Genomic DNA, 17,332 nt, shown 5'->3' on the forward strand with positions numbered 1-17,332 from the left:
CAACTTTTATTGTGCATGGCACAGTTGCTAATGTTCTCCTAAATACTCAGGAAAAATGAGACTCAGAGTTAGCAAACCATTTAAGCGTGTGCTTACCTTTAAGCCTGTAGAAAGTCTTACAAATGTTAACCGGAGTAGTCATGTGCCCGGAGTTAAGTATGCTTAGAAATACTTCACTGGACTCAGAGCCCAAACCTGTTTGCATTATGGTCTGGGAATAGCAAAGGACAGAGAACAAAAGGAACAGTTATTCAGCATTCGGACAAATAGCTGTAAATACATTTTTTGGTGTTATTAAGACAATATTGGCTCTGCTCAGAATGCCCTGACAGAACACACAGTCCTAATAATCACAGCTGAAAAACACAGACCATGGACGTTTATTGATTCAGACAAGATCACTCCTCACAGGAGAGCGAGCCTCTAGTTTTACAGACCTTTTAATTCCCTGTACACCATTCCTTTCCCTTTTACAAATCTCCTGCTGTGAAACTCTAATGCACTCCTGAGACACTAGAAATCATGGAACTCACTCTGCAAATTGTCCATCAGCCAAAAGAGGAAGCAACTCCCAAGACCAGGGAGTTTAGCTGTTGTTATCCATGCTATGTTTCTGTCCAAGGCATAAAGCAACAGTCACCCCATACCCCCAGGAACTGAAATGCTATTGCATTAGAGATAACAGCTGCATATCATTGTTGTTTATATTGGTGTTATTATTTAGCCACCTCCCATCCCCAAAAAAGGTACCTAATATCTGGTGTATCTACTGGCCAAAAACGTCATTTCTTATTTTAAGCAAATCCAACATTCCATGCAAATGGAAGTAATTTCTGCAGTACAAAAAGTCCTTTCAGAAAATGCTGAACTGATTAGTATTATGGAAAAGTGGAACTAATTACTATAGTGATACAACAAAAAAACAAATCTAGAAATTAAAGCCATCCAATTCTTGCAAAAAATGATGGCGTTTTTCCCACATACGCAGTCTTTATGCACACTCATTAAAAGGTATAAAGCAAGATAATCATACATCCCCCATCTAACCCATAAATGCACGCCTCTTTACAAATCCTTAAGGATCAGGAGTGTGTATCAAAAGCTTGTACAAAATGTTCACGCCTAGGCTCGATTGCTCTTTAGGAACGTACCAAAAGCCCTAGTTTACTCCCTAAAAGTGAGGTTCGCTAGCACAAGCCTTATCTATCAGTCAAGCCCCATGCGAGCCTGAGGCAGAGACCTCTCGCTGGCCCTTCACTCCATGGTAAATTTCACCTTTGGAAAATAAGAGGCCATGGGCTCGTCTGAACAACACGTGCCCCTTTTTTTGAAGGAAGACTGTCGAGGCCGCAGGGCCAACTCATTAACCTACCCCCCAGCAGTCCCATCTGGATGGTCTTATCTGTAGGAATTCAGTCGTTCATTTATTTTTTCAACCACCATTTGTGACAGAGTTTCTTAAAAAGCAGACTCATGACTTATTATTAGCACATGGGCAGGTCAGCGCACAGGTTTATTTGCTGTTAACCAACATCCTAACATGCTGTGTTTAAAATTTCCAAAGGGACTATGAATAGGTTGTAAAAGTAGGAGGTTGAATTCCTGAAGGTAAGAGCTTATGATGGGACCACTGTCAAAGCAAGTCATATTTTGCTCTGATAACCCACAAAAATTGCTATGCAAAGACATATAGTTCATACACATGTGAATTCCTGACTATTTCCTTTTTAAAGGCACTTTGATGGCCGGCCTGTAATACTTCAGCTGTGCCACTTAGGGAACAACGGGAAAATAAGCAAGCATTAAACTTTGAAAATGTACAATCCATCCAGAAAAGGTAAAAGAAGGGGTGAAGCTAGGATCAGGAGAGGGGGGGGGGAAGGGAAAGAAGTAAGAGAAAAAGAGAATATTCCCACTAAAGCATACGCAGCACGATTCCTGCAGGCTATTGGGAAGAATAAATACTACCATCACTCTTGTCAGGGGCAAGCCCCAAGCACAAGGATGTGACCCACAGGACATTAGTGGGAATGCTTGGAAGGGAAGATCCCATTTTCTACCTGGGATGTCTATCAGATCCTAGGTTATTCAGAGCTTCACCGGCAGAAACATTTGTCAAAGTACCTGTGTTCCTTATTGTCAACATACATTGCATGCGTACAGCTGGACACCACATCCCAGGAAATTATACTTCATGGAAGAAAAAATACAGCATCACCTCCAGAAAAGATTATCCACTTACTTGCTTTCATCTTGTGCAGAGCACTGAAAAGTCTGGAAAGAGATAAATGTCTGTTATACAGGGATTTACACATTTCATCCAGACAATTGACTTAAATTTCAAGCATGAGGCCAGAATTGATCATTTATCAAGTTAATCTTCATGATGTATTTAGTGTCTAACCGTAATACCTTCAATTGCTTTCACAGTCTGCAGAGAACTGGGCAGGGGGAGAGCACCTGTTAAGAATCAAGAACTGAAAAAGAGCTATGCAATAGATTGGAGTTATAAATATTGGCCCTGATCCTGCAAAAGCTTGTCATCCACTGAGCACCAGTGTGAATGAAGTCACAACTGGCCGCCTTAGTGGTCTGATGATTGTCTATCTGTTTTAAGCAAGGACCACCTTCTTAGTTCATTGAGAGGCATGCAAAAGGATTAAATGCTCAACATGGTCCACTGTTTCTATCTTAATGAAATAAAGGAGCAAACGAAGGTAACTTGACTACAGCATTAACTTAAATTGTTAGGATATCCAGCAGCTTCCTTTCACCACTAGTGCCTTGATGTTTAATCATCACTAAGAAACTTTTGTTTTGATTGTCATTTTTTGTAATGCTCCTGCCAAAAGCAAGTATTAAAAAAAAAAAAAAAAAATAAAATCACGGCTCAGACATCTCTCCACCCTCATATACAAGACAGCTTTTTAAATCATGAGCTCTTCCAGCCAGTTAAGAGTCAGGATCTTAATTTTTTTCTTGAATGAATGAAAGAAAGCATAGTTTCTCAAGTAATACTCTGATGTCAGCAGCACTAGGTAAAACTGTGAAACCTCTGATCAAAACTGAAGATTTAGTAAGTAAACCTCCTTAAAGCTAAATTAGTAATTTCCCAAAGTTCTGCATCTTAAACCTCAAAACTAAACAATTTTAATACATTTTCTTTTTACTAAACTTAAGTACAAATACTAGAGAAAATACTCAAAACACTATATGCGGTTTAGAAATACAAATCCTGCTGACTTTCGATAAAATCTATGCTCCTAAATCTCTTGAGCATATTTTCAAAGCTTTACCTGTTTTGTAAATGACCACTGTCAATTTTTAACATATGCTTTGCTTTTACAGCTATTCTTCCTACATATTTAATCTAATTTAATTTTCACTGAATCTTTTCTCTAGATCAGTTTAACTGTAAACAAAGTGGGCAAACTGCTCGTTCTTAAAAGCAAAAGGTCCTGTCTCTGCCATCATAAATCTAGAAGAGTGGATGTACAGGCCAGTTTCTTGGCTGCCTGTAATCATCACACATCAATAAGTGCTGACTTACAACAATACTACATGCTGGGGAAAAAAAAATGACCCCTTAGATCTCTAATTAAATCACCATCTTCCTTCCCTCTAGCTCTACCCTTTCATTTGATGACCACTTCCGAACTCAGTGGGAGGAGGGGTAGTATTCAACCGCTACTGGAGATCAAGCAGAGAAATGAAGGAGGCTTCTTGCATTATTTTCCAACCCACGTGTCATGAGAGGTGATTTTTCATTCTGATTTTGCACACCTTGACACCACAGAATCCTGGTTAGAGACAGAGGGTTTTCAGCATTTCTGTAATCCAGTAATTCAATTAGCAGACTTGGAGGCCACTGAAGTTATTCTTTGGCATCACTGTGTGAAGAGTTGGGGTGCCACAGTTCTACAGTCACAGATCCAGAGTAATACAATTATTTCCATTCTAGACTTCAAAGATTGGCATTTATGTACCGAACAATTGTAATGGAGTGTTTTAATTACCGAAATGGAAGAGATGCTCACATACAAAATCATTGTTGCATGGATTGTCTAAACTGTACTTAAACGCGACATTTTGCTTTCAGTTCAGTAATTCCAAGTACAGATCACTAAGATGTGTGAAAGTCAGAAATTGCAGAGGGCCCAAACCTGTAAATTTGCATTTCTAATTTTTTTAACTCTCTGGGGTTAGTTCTGGATTACCTCTGCTTAAAAAAAAAAAAAGAAATGAGGGGTGGAAATAAGGATGTCAGGGTGAAAATCCACATATCTGGGTAGCAGGGAACAATGCTACTTCGTCCATTTATACTCAAGAATGGGTTTTATTTCAAAATGGGAAAATATATAGGATCTCTATTAATTATTAGTAATTTGAAAAATAGCAATAAGTACAAACTAGGCTATGCAAGGTAGATGAAAGCTACTTTGGTCTGACTTTTGCTTTCTTTTCTGAACTGCCACTTCACTAAGTGGCAAGCAGTGGAGGTCAGAGGCCAAACGAAAAGGATAAGCGTCAATGGGAGGCCCTGTGGTGTGACACAAGTGCATAGTGGTATATTGTCCACAGTCCATGAAGAACTTGTCAACAGCTCAGTGAGAATCCCTCAAAGGAGCGTCTACAGTTTCATTGCATCCTGCTCCCTGGAGGCGGTGGCAGATACCCAGGGAAGGAACAGCTATATAAGCAAGATAGCTCACTAGGAGCTCTGCTGTCTTCTAGTATTTGTTTTTATTTATCAGCATAGAGATTATCAGTAGAAAAAGCTTCCAAATAACTGGAAGGTTCTATACAAGCAAGAACTGCTAGAAACAGGTTAGACTAAAAATTAATTACACCTTAGAAAGCCAGATGTGAAATATAAATACAAATCATACTTGCAAAACTGGTTATCGTTACAATAAGCCTCTGAAAAATCTTGTGACATCCCGATGTCCAGTCCTTCATTCTCCCGTGAAACCTGAACTTACCTAAGCAGCAGACCAGGCTTTGATGAACCAGAATTTCCTACAAGGGAAATAACTAAGACATAGCGTCCTTTTCAGTAAAAAATTAATTATCAAGTTACCCTCTGAAATGCAACCTCTTGCAACAGGCAAGCTCTCATTTAATTCATTCTCATCACTGAAGTTATCAAGGACAGCATGAAGAGCATCTACTGCTAAATGACAATGGTCAGATTTTTCAATCCTGGTATACAGCTAATGGAGTTGAAGAGGAGAGAATTTGTCTCACAGTTAAGGAGAATTCCCGCCTTTCTAGAATAACTAGTTAAAAAGTATGCAATATGGACACACATTGTCTTTGTTCTGGTTTTATATAGCTCCTGGAACAACTGAGTAAGAGCCCAGGAAAGGGCTTTTAGGCCTAACATCATATACACAATAAATCGTCATCCCTATTCTATTGTGGGAAAAAAAAAAAAACAACAGGAAATAAGCTGAAGAATCTTGAATTATGTCTGTAACAATACAGATAATGAAGAGGTTCATCAGGAAAAGAGATCAGAAGAAATTAAACAGCATCTGTTTGCCGGCCGAGGCACATCACAAAAGTGTTTGCGGATGGACATGCAACAGGTTTATTCATACAGAAACAACAGGACTAATCAGAGAGTGAAAGTAAAAAAAAAAAAAAAAAAAAAAAAAGTGAAAGAAAGCAACATTTTGTCCTCTTGACAGTGGATTTTAAAGAAGCCACAGCTTGTGTGTCTGCAGAATGGGTAAGGAACTGGTCTGGGGTTGCAAAGCACATTTTAATCAATCTCCTCTGGCTCTTAATGAATTCAAGTGTTCTGTATTTTCTACCTTACTTTCAGACTCTCCCTTAATCATCAAACACAATAAAATATGCAAGTAATGAAGATGGATCCCAGTATACTGGCCACATAATTTTAGTGCAGCAGAGGAATTCTTGCCATGTGAGAAGCTGAGTCAGGTTGGTTTATTATTTTTAACTGTTTGTAGTGGCCTACGGGCACTTTTGTCAACTTCTCTGACTATCACCTGTATTATTCCAGATCAGCTGTGTCGAAATAAATGGGGTTATGGTGGCATGAACAGAAACACAGAGGTGATCCAGTCCCTTGCACTGTAAACTTGATGCCATTTGTGGGCTGTAGTGTCACATGTTTACATTCACTGCTCCCAAGACCAGAAGAGTTCCGGCTGTCTCAGTGAGCAAAGCAAAGTCTAGAGCACCAAGTTTTTGGAGAAATGACTGGCAAGGTACCAAACCATAACTCACAGATATTAGAAGATGGGTTGAGCTGCTCTGAATAAAATACTGCCCAAGTTATAATAAAATAAATACCTTCTGATTGTTAATAGCAACAGTAATGTACAGTTGTTTAAACCTCTGAGGGGTCTTAAAAATGCTGGCAAATATCAGTAGACCAGCCAAGCCCGACAGCATCCCACATTTTCAAGAGACATGCATAGACACTAGAAGCAGCATTTCTAACTGTCAGCTTGAAACCAAGAGTATCCAACTTGAATCAAGTCTTGCTATTCAGCAATATTGGCACCTGCGTCTCCTGGTGACTCTAGCAGGAACTGTGAGTCCTTCAGATCTATGAAAATTAGGGTTCAGACCCAGCCCAAAAGCTGTCTTTGGAGCACAGCTTCTCTGCTCCAAGAAAGATATTTGCATGCTTATGTCACAGCTGAGCAGACAATGTCAAACAGGAGTCCCAGCTCCCAGACTGACAGGTCACAGTTTCTCAGTCTTTGGAGCCTGCTACAACTAAGTTTATAACTTAGAGTTACAAGTACTCAGAAAACCTTGTCAGATTCTTCCCCATAGTTATAATGCAATCCCACTCTTTATACTAAGTTTACCTAAAACCATCCTGACTAGAGAGCAGCTGCCTGCTGAGAGCTGCTCATTCGGAGAAGAGGAACGATGTGGCGAGCAGGCTCACTGGGAAGCACAGGCTAGCACTCAGCCATGCTGCTGCTGCTACAGGAGAGCAACTTAATTTGGATGCATGTGAAGCATATTCTGCTCTGTGCACAAAGCCACACTTTGATCAGCTGCCTTTAGAAACCTGGAGTAAGCCCCTTTTAAGTACAGTATTTGAACTTTTGGTAATAGGAAGCTTTTTGCCTTTTTGTCTGAAAGTTTCCCGGTAGGATCCAAAGGCTTGGGAAATCACAAATATACTCATCCTTGGAGGCCACATTTACTGGTTTTGTCTTGTGAGTCCATTCCCCATTAACAGGAGTTGGATGTGGAAGCTGAAGACCTTAAGGCATCACTCCACTTTTAATCCCTTAGTGCTCGAATCCCTTATAAGAAAGGCATCTAAATCAACTAGACACAGCTTTCAAATCCACTTTCAAAACTCACCTTGGTCCTGTCCCTTCCCTCTTCAGAGCAAAAAATGTCCTCAGCTTGTGCAAGCAGAATCAGGCTGTTTGTCTATCCCCACAAAGACAGCATTGGCCCTAACCATGAGCAGTCTGCTTCATACGTGGCACACGGGGGGCGATTCCCCATGGTCACACTGTGCCTGGCTGCCATGACAGACCAGCACGCTATCGTTTCTTACAGGTTGTGGTTCTGAACACAGCTGCACTCACTCCCTGGGATATTCAGAGTGTTAATGGAAGGAAGGAGAAGGAAACCAGAAACCTTTTTCTGCAAATCCCACAAAGTATTACACTGCATTTTCATAAATGATAGAAAAAGTCATTCACAAGCCACAGTGACTGTTCGGGAATCACAACACGGAAACAATAAACTCTTCAGATTTCTTTGTGGAAAATGGATGAGAACAGTCTTTTGAATGAACTGATAATCTGGTCTCTGAACACAGAAAGTTGGCTGACTTGAGAGAAAACCCAAATGACTTCCAGGATCCTGCTAAACCTGTGCTCCCCTGTCCAACCAAGGCTATCCAGCAAAGAGCCAATCTTGCATTACTAAAGGCAATTTGACTTTGCTGGATGTTGGGCACTGTAAGGAGATGCAGAAGGGAGAGTGACTAAGCAGAAAGAGAACAAAATTCACATGAGTTTTACTCACAGACCTGCCAATCACTGGACAATCATAGTGTGGGAAACCAGAATAATGCACTGAGCTCTAAAGAGGAAAACCATGTTGAAAGGACTAGATGTCAGTGTAAAATTAAAAGATCTTTCCCTTCAGTGGCACCAGGACCACGTGACTCTTAATAAATTATGTGAGAACAGATTTACAGGCTCATGCCCTAAACTTATTCCTCCTTAGATAAGAAAACATGCAAACATAATGATCTGGAGAAGAAAATTAAATCCCCAGGACTGGATCATATTCAGAATAAAAACAAAGAGGTTCTTCAAAAGCTAATCTCTCAGAAGTCTCAGTACAACATGATACTCTCTCAAGGTGCAGATTTGTCTACCTTGCTGCTTAAGTATGCTTTACTATGCAGAGTGTAACAATAAAGAGCATTTTTTAAAATTCGGTTAAAAGGTAACAAATTATCTTAAATGACAAAAGAAGAGAAACAAGACCCTAGAGCATGAAGTGGTAGAAATCATATTCTCAGACAAATACAGAGTTGTCACTCTGATTATTTGCTATTAGATATATTTATTTCCTGAATAACTAGCATAGTGTTCTCTTTATCAGCTATGTCAGGCATTTCTGAATAAACATATTCAGATATCGAAAGCAACCCCTCCAATGAAAGGAAGTGAACTTTATCATTACAGTGACCTGTAAATGAAGCCAACTGCCAAGGGTGTTTCAGAGAGCATCACCCTAATGAAACCAGAGCTGGCAGTAGCCTTCCTGCTGATTTCTCAAAATCCAGAATAATATGAACTGTCCACCAGGATTTACAGACCCTCCTACCCAAAGCCTCCCCACCCACACTCTTCAACTCTGTTTTCAGCTGGACAAAGCATTTCTCCTCCGCATAAAATCTGCCTGCAGAAAGGACCCCTTAGTTTATACCACCACCATAAAATGAGAAACACACCCCATTGCAGGAGGCCACCTGTGGTGTCTGAGATCTGGTCGAGTTAAAGTTGCCACCATGGAAATACAGAAACTCTGGCTCCTGTGGATAAATGGTTATACAGGAACCCCAGCGGCAACAAACCTGCTGACTTGTGTTTAGCCAGATTGCTACTTTAGGGCTGCTAGTGAAGATAGATGTGGGAGAGAGCTGTAGATGTCATATGTTCAAATAAACCAAAGAGGTTTCAAGTTCATATCCCTCTGGGGAGGGTTAACCTCCATGGCACAGAGAGAGAACGTGAGACTTCCTATTGTACATGAAGAGGAGATCTCTAGGCATTACATGGTAACAAGCTCACTCCCCGTGCATTGTCAGAAATCCACACCCAACACTTTGAGGCAGCAAGCAACCCCTGTTTCTTCTGTATCTTTGGTTTGTAAATTTGCAGCTCCAGTATTGCAAGGGTCTAGGGCAGAACCAAGAGCTCTGACTCCAAATCTCCAGCTCCACCAAGATGCCTTTTCTTTCTCCTTTTACCTTCCTGAAAACAAATCTGAGAAGAAAACACCATCACAACTGCTGTTCCCTAACCACAATTAGAGAAAAGATGCAGCCCAGCATCTTTCAAATACTCTTTTCCATGTGGTGTAACTTGACAAATGATGAAGACAGTGGGCAGGCAGTCCTAGCTTTGCATGGACCACAGTCCAGCCTTGCACCCTCACGCTGACGGGAACTTCTGCACACAGCTACCATAAAATCAGGGGAGTTAGTTTCCTCAAGTCAGAGCCTGGCATGGACCGTGACAGAAGAGGATGGCATAGCAGTGATCTGTGGCCTCTTTTGATTGATAGCTTCTTCCCTGCTGTGGACCCTACCCCTTCAAAATCCCTGCACAGCCACAGCTCTAGCCAACTCAAAGAGGAAGAAGAGGAGGACTAATGCACTGCATATTTACTATATCTCTTCTGTGATCTTTGGTGCTGAATTTTTGCCCACCCTTCTACCTTTTGCCTGTCAGCTATCATGTCACAGCTAAGGACCAGTCCTACAAAGTGCTGAGATTATTAAATGTCTTTTGACTTGGTTCTCTGGGCATTCATTGAGTAAAGGGACTGTCCTGAAAGTCTCTTGAATCAAGATCTACACACTAAACCCACGATTTATTGCCATTTTCACAGTGTTTCTTTCAATCATCCAACATTATCTCCAAAAGGCCACAATAGGAGCTTTAAAAAAAAAAAAAAACCACAACAAAAAACCTGGTTCCCAGACTAGCTTCTTCCTATAAACTTCTCAGTGGAGCAATCCCAATTGCTGAATCAGTGAGGAAGACTTACATAGGCATATCTTCCATTCTAGAGGCATCAGGTCAAGCACATGATTGATCATACTCCAGATGGTCACTTTAGGCCAGTCACAAAAATGCAAACAAAATTTACTTTAGCAAGTAAGAAATTATGGTGTTTATAGATTAGAAACATACATCTTTAACACGCTCACATTTTCTTCCATTGGACCCGTGGAAAACTTAAGGATATGTGAAAAATCTGCATGCTGATGTCCCAATAGCCCATGCAGCTTCTGTTTTTTCCACATACAGGTTGTTCTTCAGGAAATAGCCACTAAATATTGAGCATTCATAGTACGAAAAACTGGGTAATTGGGTAAATGCATAAATCTAGAAATTCCTATATTCTTTATTGTGTTCTGCTGTTTGTATATGTATGGGGCTACAAGGAGGAAATTTAGATTATGTTTTGTTCGATTTTTTTAATGAAAGATCATTCTCTCGCATCAAGCTTCTTATATGTACATGTACCAAAAACTCCTCTGTCCTGGGACACACTGATCACTGCTCTTCAACTCACCTTCAAAAGTTAAAACTGGTTTTTGACATTTCTTATTTAACTATATTTATTGGTAATAATCCTGCATTGTTCTAAGGAATTTCTCAAATAATCAAACATGACTGAAAAAAACCCTAATAACGCTTTTATTGTTTCAAAAATAAAAGTGCATACACATGATGCAAAAAAATATATTAAGTAATCCAGTGTAATCTGGATAATTATTTTAAATGCTTACTCTGAAACCCTGAGTGTGTCAGCCTACAAGTCCACTTCCTATGTTTTTCTATCTGCAAGATCTGCAAGTAATTTAGTCTTGTTTTCACAGAGTGCAAAGACATTCCATTTGTTTACACTAGAGACAAATTTTACTCAATTGACGCAATTCCATTGATTAAATAATGGCTTTCTTCCTCATTTTAGGCAATTTCAGCCTTATATCATGACATAAAAGAGGTAAGTGATTGTCATCTGTGTTCATATTATGTGACGGGCAGATTATCAGGTATGAGCCTTACTGCCTAATGACAGGACCTTTTCAAGGACTGATTTAAGTCTAAATGTTCACAACCTGTTCAGAAAACTAGGCAGATGATTAAATAAGTCAACAAAGGGTCAACTATAGGCCAACTACAGGTGATTTAACTGGAGGGACCTCTAGTAGGTCAAGTGAAATAAACCAGATATAATTTGTCCAACTTATGCATTAAAAACACTGGTGAAGACCAGCTTCTGTTTATCTGCCATCTTTGTGATAACCCTTCTTTAACAAGATTATTGGGCATTCAGGTCCTCTTTACAGCTTCTTGAAAAGGGAAAAAGCATACAAAACTATGCATATTCCTTATCAGCACGGAGTTTTGTCTTAGAATAAAATGCAGAATTAGCTGTTGCATTTGGAAGATAAGAAAATAAAATCCTTAGCAATAAATAAAGCACCACTGAAATACTTCCACAAGAGAGGCATTTGCCTTAATGTGCTTGCACAGTGCTAATTCCAAAAGCGTTACTGTACCCATCCACAGGCTCTTCAAAACCTTAACAAATAGAATAGTCTCATTTTCTGGTCTTAAACTTGGGCGAGGTATTGGCCACCCCACACAAGCCCAGCGCAGGCCATCATGAGATGTCGGAGGAGCGGCCCTCAGAGGAGTGCAAGCACCCTGATGATGCTCACCTGTACATCATCGCTTTAACGACCTATCAGAAAAGGCTTTTTAAATCTTATTTCAGTGAAGTACCAGTGACATCTAGTGGACAGCTCTTCTGCAGTAAGATAGCTAATGGGGTAACTTTCCAGTTTCTTTGAGGGAGGCTACACAGCAAGGCTCAGTGAGAGCAGTAGATTTAAAAGGAAACTTTAAAGGTTTTCTAGTCCATGACCCTGCTCTAATGCAGAACCAACTATACCTGCATCGTTCCTAACAAACACTTGCACAAACAGATCTTAAAAACCTTCTGTGATGAAGCCACAGCTGTACCAGCCATGCTTCCTCCTGAGCACTTTAGCAGCAAGTTAGGCAGTGAATTACTTGCTGCACTTTAACACCTTCTTTCCCCCTCTTGTCCTACTCACAACAAGCATGGAGAACAGCGAGTCCTTATAACTTACCTAGTTACCTGGATGAGCAATTGTAGCATGATATATAAATGGTCTGGACAGGTTAGCTACCTGCCTAGCAAAGTCACTCTGCAACACATGCAACCTCAGCTTCTCACAAATGCATGGTTTCTCCAAAATGGGGTGAAATTTCACATATGCAGCAAAAAAAAGCACATCCCTGGCAACAGAACAATGCCCCAGACAAATTGCAATACCTCATTCCAAAAGGAAAAGCACAAACCCCCATTTCTCAATCTCATTTTCAGCAATAGTTTCAAAAATAGACTACTCAAAGAGCTCTGCTCACACTGAAGCTTTTACCTCCAAAAGCTAAGGTTTAGCAGACATGTGCAGCAGTAGCAGGGATTTTATAAGGGACAATACTAGGCAGTTGTAGCTCTAAATACAATTTACCTGCATTTGCCTGTATCAGCAGCTAATCCTTTCCTAAATAACACTGCTCAAATGATATTTCATTTCTTAAACCATGGTATGGACTTGTTAGGTTTCAGCAGTAATTCCAAACGCTAAAACCACCTAAAAGCTATAAAAAGAACAGTAATTTATTTTCTGAATAAGATTCTACATAAGCACTTTGTAGACACTCCTGAAACTTGCTTGAATAACACAAAGATTTTTTTTCTAAGCCAGTATCCAGACCTTGGTGGTTTAGGCTGCTGTATGTGCTCCACACCACACAGCAACATCTGCTAGCAGTTAATTTGGAAAATGGGAGACTGTCACCACAAAATGTAGACCTTTTAAAATAAACACAAGAAAAATATTACCAAGCAAAAATAAAACTGCATAATAAATATAAGTGGGTGGTAGCTACACACTGGTATAGAGGATTTTGTAATAGATCAAACAAATCACCATACTGAAACTGCCCACCACAGTGCTGCTTTCAAGAGACTGCTGTTATCAGGCTGAGATCTGGACCTCTCCCTCATCCCTCCTTGCCATTTCTTCCCCGGCAAAAAAAAGTCCTAATTATCTATTTACTTTCATGGGATGGTAATATTAAAAATATAAACCTCAAAACCTAACTTTCCAAAGTACTCTGTCAGCAAGAGAAGCTTGTTCTTCTTTATGAGCTCTAGTTAGAGAGGAGCAAAGAAGTACACTCCTAACATTAGAGGAAATATGGCTTAAAAGCAAAGTCAGAACTCAGTTACTGGGCCGTTGGAAGTGTTGTTCTCGGATGGATATAACTATTTGCATTAAATAATGGGGTCTGGAGAAAAAGCAAAGTTTTTCCTTACGTCTTTATATTCCTTAGTATGAGCAAAAAAATAATATTTTGCAATGTTCAAAAAAAATACAGTGAATAGACAATTTTAAAATTTAGAGCAAAAATTCCAGTGGTCCAGGTGGTATCAACTGGCAGAGGTTATTTTGCAAGCCTTGCCAAATGGGGCTTAGTAGATATTATTGTCAGGATCATATTAAAAGAAATACCCCAATCTCATATGCCATTTAAACCTCAGTCAGGAATCACAAGCCCTCCTCTGTTTGCATTTGACTGAGAAGCCCACTGGCAAAATGAACTTTTCAGCTACCACTCTTGTTGCAAGGATGGGATCTCCTGTAATGATTTTTCTCACAATCTGGTGCTCTTAGAGAGTCTCTCCCAAGTTTGCAGAAAGACTGTGGCATCATTAGTCTGAGAGCGTATTGCCTCACATGAGTCAGGTTTGTGCTTGCCTCTAACAGTTCAGACCTGTTGACTGATTGCATAGGAGTCTGTATCATGAATGTTTAGGGAGAAGGGTTTTGTGCAAAGCTCTCCAGGAATCACACTAAAAAGAGTATATATTAAAAAAAGAATCAGAGCATTAAGGCTCTCAACTTGAGCACTCAAGAGTGTTTGGGTGCACAAAATGACCTGGATTTAGCCGGTAGGTTTGATAAAGTTCCAGCTGAAGATAGTGGGGAAAAACAACTTATATTATCATCAGTGGGTCAGAATAAAATCACTGTTGAACATTGATGCTGCTGGGGGAAATTTTAAAAAACCCACAGAGGTGAACTGCCTGTTTACCTCTCACAGGTTTTTACATCTCTGTTGCTTCTTCCTCATTCTGCCTTTTTGCTGGGAAGACTGGATGGTGCAAAGTGAATGCAGGGACAGGCATTTTCATGGCTCCAGCATATGAATTCTGCTCTCAGCAATTCAAGTTTACTCTTGCCAATGGGCAATGTTTTCAGGTGGCTCTAGGCAGCTCCAATACTCCTAGTTCCCCACAGATAGTCAACAATTCAGGGAGTCTCACCTTGGGATGATATGTCTAGAGTGCTAATCTCTCACAAAGCCAGCTGAAATTATTGGAGACTCTCAACATCCCTGTTGCAGTCTTAATCCTCATTTAAACCCCTCTGGTTTGGGCCATTTCCTCACCTCACTGGGGCAGAGTGAAAATTAATGCATTGATATGAAAGTATCAGATAACTTCATGATCAGCACCATAGAAAAGTCCGCATAAAGAGAGAGCTTTATATATAAAGGATAATTTGAAAATATATATGACCCAGAAGAGCTGGCAAAAACCATGGAATAATAAAGTGAGACACTGAAGAACTGTGAGTTATTGAGTGAGTGCTATCCATTCTGTCCTCTGTGCAAGGCTGAGCTGCCCTCAAAGGTGCAAGCTACATATGAGCAAAGGGGGCCTCTTCTACAGTGGAAACAGGCACTTCAGACCTGCCCAGTGAGTACTCTGGCCCTTTGGGTCTGCCAGAAGCTACAGGAAATGGTATTCCCTACCACAGAAAGCTGGCTTTTGTAGGCAATTGAATGTGCTGCAACTGATAGTACTCAGGTCAGATGTCAAAGGAGGACTGGTGCCAGAACGGTGATATATGGCTGGAATGAAACGGCTTCGGGCATCACCATCACCTTCCATCTGAAGATATCAAAGACACAGTCGGACATGAACAGATAACATCCACTCACACTTGGAGAAACAGGAATTCCAGTGCTTCCAAATATTTCTATCCCCAAGGTAGTCCCAACGAATTAACCCCTGTAGAACATGTAAGTATGCAAGTGCATTTGGTTATCAAGCTAGAAACAGGAAAACAAGCTTCTGGCAAGCATTTTCAGGTGTGCTAAGTGACCAATATTGCTGTTTGATCTGATGAGGTATAGTAGTCTAAAGTTCCTCTTCCTTCAATATGGGTAGATCTAGCAGACACAATTCCCTTTGCTACGGGGAGCAAAAGCTGCTACTGCCACCCTCCCTGTCTCAAGGCTGTCTCTCTATACCCCCGACAGTCCTTGATGAGCCAAGCCTGAGTTAACCACATTAGGCCTATGCTGTTTCTCTGCTCCCACTCCTCTGTTGCCATGAACGTAGCTACTTGTCCGTCTTCATCCTTTTGCTCTCAGGTGAGGCAAGGTCAAAGCACAATGTCCCTTCTGGCCCCGCAGCACTGGAAATGTGTACGTGCAGGAATTGCTCTCCGCTGTCAAACCAAACTGGACTAGAGCTCACTTGCCAGGGACCCTTGTGTTTATTTCACAGCGGTGATTTTGAAAACAGATCTGTTCACATGGGAACTGTGCTGTGTGTTGGCTGCCACTATGCTCATAATCCATAGGAATCACAGGTTGGGAATAGCACATCATCTGACTCTTTTACTGGAGGTTCCTACTACCCTTTTATTATTACAATATAAAGTTAATGATACAGCCAAGCATTTAACTTTAACGATCTAATTGTCTAAGGGGCTCAGCTCTTTCTGATTGGGCGTAGACGTCTCACATCCGTACTGAGGATTGAGAGTCTTCTCACTATGGTAAAAGTGAATCCCTGGTGGTTTATCTGACTTAGAGGCTTTTACAGCTCATATCTCCATATCCCTACATTGTATTGTTTCTCCAGAAACTGCACTATTATACATTTCATAGTTGTAAGTTGTCTTTCAAATTTCTCTTTAGTTATTCAAAACAACCAATTGTCCCAAGAAGTATTTAAAGTGCTATACTTACCCAGCTTGCTTTGAAACTGGCAGGCGACGATGAAGACACACAAATCAGTGTAGGTTTTACTCACATGCTTGATTTGCTGTTCAGAATCCAGAGCTGGTTTTTATGTCTGTTGCAGGGTGTCTGTCATCACTTCTCTTCAGAAGCCCAGCAGGGTATCCCAAACAATACCAGCCTTGCAACGGGGAAGACGGTTCCTTTCTTCCCAAGGTTTTAGTGGCAAAATCTCAAACAACAGAGTGAAACATTGTATGTCAGAGCCCAAACTGGAGAAATAAAAAAAAAAAAAATACAAACAGAAAAACCCAAAACTTTTCCACCCTCCCATCTTTGCTGTGAGCCCAAACTCTCCGTGACTTATGGCAAGCACCCTGGAAAATATAAGATTTTTCCAAATTAAAAGACCATATGTCCCAACCACAGTTCCTTTCCAGAGAAAATCATAGAAAGTCCTCCTGCGTTCACAGTCTACTCCACTGGGAACAAGAAATTCTTGCTTATCCTAGGAACCTATGGGAAGAATGAATAGGGATTAGTTTCAAGGAGGACTATGTGGTACTAAGCCCCAGACATCACCAGCACCACTAGTTCATAAGCAGATACCCTGGGATCAGTTACATTCTGCCGGTATCTGCCTTTTGTCTGCAAAGAAAAATCAAAAACCAAGTTTTTCTTGGATTCAGACTTCCGTCTCAACTCAGGGGATGCACCACAGTACTTTTGGTGGCCTGCCCATCAGACTGCTGTTGTTCCAGCTGCTGGCCCCTCTGTTACAGTCACCCCAAGATCCCAAAAAGCAGAGGGCCACAGACACCCATCTACTCCACATGCAGCTGTGGGCACGGGACCGATGGAACATCAGCTAAGCCTTCACATCAACCAATTCCCCATTCCCTTTTTATCTGTCGGCTCCTGCTGATGGTACC

At 40.7% G+C, this 17,332-nt stretch overlaps 1 long non-coding RNA gene across 2 annotated transcripts in view; it reads right to left on the reverse strand.

Annotated features, from left to right (window-relative positions):
- Nucleotides 1-16,927, reverse strand: part of LOC141941866 (uncharacterized) — a 28,552-nt gene extending 11,625 nt beyond the window's left edge. For both annotated transcript variants that reach the window (XR_012628456.1, XR_012628455.1), the window contains exons 1-3: nucleotides 16,474-16,927; nucleotides 2,149-2,274; nucleotides 97-211 (exon numbers count right to left, since the gene is read on the reverse strand). This is a non-coding gene — a long non-coding RNA (uncharacterized LOC141941866). The remainder of the gene's footprint in view (nucleotides 1-96; nucleotides 212-2,148; nucleotides 2,275-16,473) is intronic.
- Between the last annotated feature and the right edge of the window lie 405 nt (nucleotides 16,928-17,332).

The sequence above is a fragment of the Strix uralensis genome, chromosome 3 (genome assembly GCF_047716275.1).
Source record: "Strix uralensis isolate ZFMK-TIS-50842 chromosome 3, bStrUra1, whole genome shotgun sequence".
NCBI classification, from domain to species: domain Eukaryota; kingdom Metazoa; phylum Chordata; class Aves; order Strigiformes; family Strigidae; genus Strix; species Strix uralensis.